The sequence below is a fragment of the Fragaria vesca genome, linkage group LG6 (assembly GCF_000184155.1).
Source record: "Fragaria vesca subsp. vesca linkage group LG6, FraVesHawaii_1.0, whole genome shotgun sequence".
Classification (NCBI taxonomy): Eukaryota; Viridiplantae; Streptophyta; class Magnoliopsida; order Rosales; family Rosaceae; genus Fragaria; species Fragaria vesca.
Window position 1 is genome coordinate 32,483,598 of NC_020496.1, and position 8,184 is coordinate 32,491,781.

The following is an 8,184-nucleotide window of genomic DNA, read 5'->3' on the forward strand; positions in this document are numbered from 1 at the left end:
ACTTAATTATATCATCTATCTAGCAAAACTTAACAAAAAAACTTAATTATATTACTCGTTCAAGAGAGAGGGAAAAGTGTTGAGTTGTAGCCAAAGCTAAGAACGTTATAGGGCACCATGAGTAATCATCACCTCGCAACCTAAAAACCCTGCAAGGTCGATGATGTGTGCTAAGCAATAACTAGTTGCATTGTCAAATCGTTAATCTTACTTAGTTCGAGGTAAATTTGGTTCTTGCAACCTTGTTTCTAAGCTAAAGCGTAGTTTAGGGGCCATGAAAAAAAAAGAAAAAAAAGAAAAGAAAACTCATGGTCCAAAATCAATAAAGGTTAGGTCTGTTGTAAAACACAAACTACAAGATTGAAAAAGGAGAGAAACAACCAAGAGAATAAGAGAATATGTATGTATTATTGAGTAGAGAACCATCTCTTATATAGAGATGAGACCATGATGTAAATTACAATAACAACCCTAGTTGGTTAATTACAAGAATGCCCACTAAGTAATAACTATTTACAACACTCCCCTTTGGGTATTCTCTGTCATTAGCTTCCCCTAATATGTGCTTCGGTGTTGCCTCGTCAAAACCTTGCCAGGTAATAAAAACCCTATGGGACAAAAACAATCCTGGTCGAAGGAGAAAAGAGTACAACGCACAAGTAGCAGTGATAGTCAAAACCCTTGATTTCGGTGAAGCGGTTCAGTCTTGATCATAAGATGTGAGTCTGTGTGAGATAGATGCATATTAGTTGCTACACCAAAACCTTGCCCGGTAAACCCAGTGGGACAAACCCGTGGTCGAAAGGAAAAGATGAGCAAATGCATATATTTCAAATAAAGGCATCTTCAAGATGCAGCATGAGCAAGGTGACCAATTACATGTGTGCCTCATTAAAACCTTGCCAGATAACAAAACCCAGTGGGACAAAATAACCCTGGACGAAGGACAAAAAGAGTACACAATGGTCAAGAGTATGCTTCAGAATACTCCCCCGAATATTGACTCCCCCTGAAAACTACACACTAGGTAAAACTACTACATTGATCATGCTTCTTGAATAACTTATTAGTCAGCATGATTTAAAGAGGTTTTTGTTTCATATACCTCTAAGATTATTGTATTCCCTATAGTAAAGACATAACCAGTTGGGAATAAGCCTTGTGTGGGTTTACATAACCCGTGTCAGCATATTTAACAAGGCAAACATCATTCTAAGAATCATAGGCGGTTGATCCATTCCATGATGCCTAGGGATAGAACGAGCCCTTTTCCGTCATACATTTAAAGTAACGGAAAATTGTCTTTTATGCCATTTACGGAGGCAGCGTGTTGGCACAGATCTATATCTAGCTAACAAATTCACATCGGGTGAGATGTTCAGTCTAGGGCATTTAGCCAAGTACAATAATGTGCCTGTTGTACTTATATATGAGTCTTCTGGTCCCAATATCTCTTCATTATCATCTACACGATGATACGGGTCTCATTAGACTTTAGACAATTATGAGTGAGCTTGAAGACTTTGTTTTATCCTCATTAAAGCATCTTAACATCTTCTAGATGTAATTTGATTGATTGACCAAAATTCCATTTGCACTTTACATGACTCCAGGTCGAGAAAATGATTTGGTCTCTGAAAATCTTTTTATCTCAAACTCCGACTTCAGGTGTTTTATGGTTTTCTTGATCTCTTCAAGAGTATCAATCAAATTCATGCTATTGACGTAGATCACCAAAAATTGCAAACCCAAAGTTTGTTTTCTTAATAAACACGCATGGGCATAGTCCATTGTTCATATATCCCATCCCAAGTAAATATTCACTTAGACAGTTAGACGGTTATACTAACTCCGTCTGGATTGTTTGAACCCTAAAGTGAACTACTCTAGCAAATGGAGAGCATGTTCTGTGGTCTAGAACTATTTGCATTGGGTAACAAAAGTCCTTCAGGAAACTTCATGTATATCTCTATATTCAGATCCCCATAGAGATAAGTTGTTACCACATTCATAGGCTGCTTATTCAGTTATTTGGAAACTACCAAACTGATAAGGTAGTGGAACGTTATGACGTCCATTACGGGAAAGTAAAAGTACGTCTCCTCGTAATCAATCGCAGGGCGTTGAGAAAATCCTTGCGCCACTAAACAAGACTTATATCACAATCTCGTTTTTCTCATTACGCTTCCTTACAAATACCCATCTAAACAATATAGGTTTAACATGGGTAGGTGTGGGAACAACAGGCCCATAACACCTTTCTCTTAGTTAAGAAATCTGATTTGACTTGGATTGTTTCTTTCCTTTTTAGCCAGTCGTCTCTTCGTTAAGATCTATCAACGAAGCAAGGTTCGACATCATCACTTATTATAATTCGGTGGCCACCGCAAATACAAACATATCATCGATGAACTCTCATTCCGATTCAATATCTCACAAAATTTACAGAGATTTTCTATTCTCGGGAGTGGGTTTAAATGTTGGAGCGTCCCCCAACTTCGTCTCTTCTAGGACGAACCCATAATCCGGATTTATCTCGTGAGTTGAATTGGTTTGAGATTGCGATGGCAAGAAGATTCATTTGTGCCAAGTTTACCTTCTTCTAGGGATAAGAATCGTTCGAACCTAATGGTCTACCTCACTTCTGGGCAGAGACTATGACTGGTTAGCCGCCATGGCCGTACCTCATCCAACTAGGACGATACGTCCTACGAGGACATTTATCCTTGCAGGTTTGCAGCAGGTATATATGATCTCGTCACTTTAACTAAATCTAGTGAAGTGTGTAGCATATTATGGGCTACACTACGTAGATCTATGATTCTTTGCACTTCAACTAGAATTAGAATTTTTCGCACTTCAACTAGAAGTAGAATTCTTCGCACTTTAACTAGAAGTAGAATTCTTCGCACTTCAATATAACATGTGCGGTTTGGGGATCAAGATGAGACATTCTACAGGTCGTTCATATGGAACGGTGACATTGTCATCTCCCCCTAACGGCGGGAAGACTGTCTCATCAAAGTGATGACCGCAAATCTAGTGGTATAGAGATCTCCTGTCAAGGGCTCTAAGGAGCACATAATGGATAGGGTTCATAATCGACATATATGTCCATCCTTTGTTGAGGACCCGATTTTGTACGTTGTGGCTGCACAATTGGCACGGAAACTGCACACCCAAATCTGTGTAAGTGCAAAACACCAGGTTCGCACCCAGTCACCAACTGTAACACAAAGTAAGGCGGGTAGCAGTGGGCCTCAACCGGACCGACATGGCTGCATGCAAGATTGCATAGCCCGACGCAAACACTAGAAGCTTGGTGCGCATTACCAAGGTTCTACTTGCGAGACCATCTTGGTTGTGAACATAGAAATCTATATGTTCAACAGATCCCAAGGGATATGCAATAATCATCGGAAGACATCGATGTAAACTCTCTGGCATTATCAAGCCTTATAGACTTTATAAGATAATCTGAATGGTGTATCCTAAATTTCATGGGTGAGAGTTTAGCAAACACAACATTTTCTTGTGGACAGTGATGTGACATCTGATCACTTTTGTCGATGCATCAACCAAAACTATTAATATTTAACTGGTCTGTATGATGGTTGGATAGGTCCATGTATTTTCCTTTGCATTCTGTGCATAAATAGATAGTGTGTATTCTAGTCTTTGCATATGATGGTCTAGTATTCAATATTCTTAACGAGCAGCTTAACATAATGTGTCATCAAAGACAAGACTTTTATTCTGAAGGGGATGCCCGTGTGATAATTGAGTTGAGGATACGGTACATCATATGTTTTTCCCGAGTGCATCAAACACCAATACTATAGCTACTATTTGCTCGAATCATTTAGCTTCTAGCTAATAAATTTGAATGTATTCAATGTACGCTTCTGGCCGCACATTCAAAGGTTATGCAAAGATATTACACCATTTTTCTAGTGGTTTCAATGTTTTAAGCATTGGTTTCAATGAACTTACCTTTTGATAACGTTCTTATGAAACATAGAGGTATTTTACCTCGTCAGCCAGACGAGACGCTCAGTTCCTTAATATTGATAACTCATATCAATTTTGATCGATTTAGATTCTAAGGCATCAAGCCTTTTCATTTCAATATTCTATAATTATGTTTTGCTTCAAGCAAGGAATATATATATGTCTACTTCAAATTGTTTCTTCTGGAGACTACCAATTAACATGATAAAAGTTACGGATTTTATCATGTCTGATGAATTTTGAAATGAAACTTCAAGTTTCTTAAGGGGGTTATTATTGAAACTACAAGTTCGATTTATTCATGAACTACATGTTCACTTTTGAACTTCCGGTTCATTAGGTACGTGTATTTTCAAATTATAATCATGTAACAATTGATAATATTAATTCCACGCTACTAATTTAGCATAGTAAATATGTCATGTAATTATGTGTAAATGCTTCTGGCAATTAACTACACATTACATATGGTGAATGTATTAACAACAGCTATTATAAGAAAATATTTGGAGTGCCTTATAGACATGCATAATGACTAAGTACGAAAAACCAGTGTCATTAGATTATTTTTCTTTTGTTTGATTCTGCTGGACCAAAGGAATTGACTTTAATTAAAGTGAAAGAGATAAACCTCTACATACTTTACAAGTCTACATGGCACAATCTGAGAGGTATGCTGAGCTTTTAGGTCCCGTAGAGGGAGAGTAGGCCTACTGGGCTAAGAATGGTCTACCAAGAAATGCAATGTTATTAGTCAACCCTTTTGGTAACTCCAATTGTATACGACCAGGTAAAACATGATGAGGTGGTGGAGCGAGGCTCACTGAAGTACACATCCTCAAAAGAACTTGCCTAAACATCGCATCCAACTGGGTGAGCCTAGTTTGAGAAGAGTTATAATCATTGTCATGGACTCAAGGCGACATGTGGTGAGCTTTTGTGCTAGCCTTGCAGCTTAGGTTGAGCTCTTGGCTTGGACTTACTGTTGTCACATAGGCTTGATTTGAGTTTCTGACTCAGCCTTATTTAATATTCATCATTAATAGATAAATCAACATATGCTATTAATTCATTACTTACAACTTAAAGTGAAAGTAATTTTCAATTAAATCGAAATAAACTAAACATAACAGAAACAATTTAATTGACATAAAGTATATGCATTAACATTGGTAATTACTGAACCAATAAATGTAAACATCGTAGCGGTTACGTGCAAAATAAATTCATTTGCATCATTAATTGCTTCCAGCAAAATGCGTCATTACATCCCCATAACAATTCATATAAATGATAACATAATTGAGAATTGATTAAATAAAACTGACGTAATTTGAATTTGGTAATTAACCGATATTTAATATATGGCATAAATTACTAAATAAATATCATTTATGCAGTGGTTAAGTATATACCAAAGACAATGAGAACAAATCTCATTAATGCTTCTAGCATTACACATAGGTATTAAATTGGATAAATGCTTCTGGCATAATAGATTATAATAAAATTCATGCTTCTAGCATAATGGATTATAATGACATAATTTAAATTGGTATAGCCGAAGATTAAATTCATAACGTCTTTATCGTAATTTGCACAATAATTTGACCCATAATGCTTATGCCATAATATATGGGTTATAACTTGGTAAATGCTTCCGGCATTACATGCCCTTAAATGCTTCTGGTTATAACGTCTTTATACATGCCCTTAAATGCTTCCGGCATTATATGCCCTTAAATGACATTGAATTTGACACAATTCAAATCTGTAACTGAAAAAACGTATATATTAAGTCACAATTAAGTAACACAATCAATGCTACGCGTCATTATACAAATAACGTTACATTTCTAAATGGATTTTATTCAAACCTTATTATGACCAATGTTAATTTGTTTCACTAAATGCTTCAGGCATAAATATTCCATATATGTAACCGTTGATATAATTGACAAAATTAATGGTCCTACATTACCGGTTACATGCATTACTTCCAGAATGCATTCACGCTCTTGTGTTCGAATGTCAGAGAATGATAGTGGATCTGAAGTTCGTTCATCCATGCGCCTTTTGGTATGCACTACTAGGCATGCGATTGGGCTTATTTTGGTGGCTACTGGCCTCCCTGAAGATTTTTATGTCTTCTATTTCAATCACAAAACATGCGCAAATTTATATACCACATACGTATTTATCATCCGAATAAATTAAGAATATAAATTTAGGTCTTCATGCATCGTATATAGATTTCAAAACGCAACCAAAGACAATGGGTTCATGCTTCATGGTGATTTGTTCATCATATAATTAAGGCTAGCAAATATGAATTGGAATTAAGATAAGAAAACGTTACTCATTGCAGAACGGATAATCTCCATCTTTTATGTGTAGCACGGAGAATGCCGTTTGTGGAGCTACTCAGCCAATCCAATTGCTTCTTTATGATGATCCTGAACCAAGTTGAACGATCGTCCTTTGCTTGGTTGATCAACAATTTCAGAGCTTTTCGTGCAACAACAAATTAAACTCAATGTTAGAACTATTTGTGCTGATAACGTGTTGTAAAACACAAACTACAAGATTAAAAAAGGAGAGAAACAACCAAGAGAATAAGAGAATATGTATGTATTATTGAGTAGGGAACCATCTCTTATATAGAGATGAGACCATAATATAAATTACAATAACAACCCTAGTTGGCTAATTACAAGAATGCCCACTAAGTAATAACTATTTACAACAAGGTCTTGAAAATAGAGAGGGTGGGAGAAACAACAATAATTATATTCCCTAATATTCAAATGATTTGATGACATGTCAACCCGAGAATATCAAAGATTTTTATTTGGCGCTCCCTTCACTCAACCTCACACTCTCTCAGCTCAAACCCAACTCACTCATTACTCGCTCACCTATCCTCTCACTCTTTTCTCAAACCCTAGAGCCCTAGTAGTAAACTTCAAAACACACCTGAATCAGAGTTGTGAGACGAGCCGTCATGATCGAAATGCACGAAATAACAATAAAACAGTTAATCACCAAATAACAAAAATCCATTAGGAAACTAAAATTTAGAGAAGTTCAATTCTTCATTTTTCAACAAAGTGGGTTTTTTTTTAAAGTTCGTTCTTCAAGAAATTCATCACCACATGTCGATTGAGAAGTTTTTTTGAGATTGATTGTTAGCCAAAAAAGCTACCCTCAAATATAAAAGGTACACCAAATAATATAAGGATTAAGAAAGGTTGTCGAACCCACAACGATTTGATTCATTTCATTAGCTAAGGTGTTAACCCTAAGAGAGATATCTTTCAAAAAAAAAAAACCCTAAGAGAGATATAATGTGCAAATGTACAATCACAAACCTAAACACACAAGGAAATCTAAGCTTATGGTGAGTATGTGCAAATATGGGGTAGTGATATGATTTTGGGCTTTTGCAGTTGTGACTTAAACTAAATTAAAAGGATTGTTAGCCAAAAAAGCCACCCTCAAATATAAATGGTACAAAAAAAGTAAACTAAAAGGATTAAGAAAGGTTGTTGAATTCACAAGGATTGGATTCATTTCACTAGGTAGAGTGTTAACCTTAAGAGAGATAGAATGTGCAAATGTGCAAATGTACAATCACAAACCTAAACACACAAGGAAATCTAGGCTTATGGTGAGTATGTGCAATATGGGGTAGTGATATGATTTTGGGCTTTTGAAGTTGTGAACTAAACTAAACTAAAAGCTCAAATGTAAACTAAATTACTCTAAAGGATAATAGATTAATGAAGTTAGGACTCGAAGTGCCTGTCACTAACCGGAAATTATGCCATGCACGGACGTATAATTGCGCTAGCACCTTTTTCTTGACCTGACATGACGTGGCGGGACGTGGCGTGAGGGATCGGGCAAGTGGCAGTTGACGTCCGAAGACATATGTTTGTTGTTTGTTGAACGTTAGGGTTGGGTGAGGTAAAATTGTGGTCGAATAACCCAAAATGCCCCCATAATTTGTAACCCAATCTCAGGGTAAATCACTTCCACAATCGAAATCTAGGTTATTCATTTTTTCCACTCATTCAGAATTAGAACCCAGCAACATGAGAGAGAGAGAGAGAGAGAGAGAGAGAGAGAGAGAGAGAGAGAGAGAGAGAGAGAGAGAGAGAGAGAGAGAGA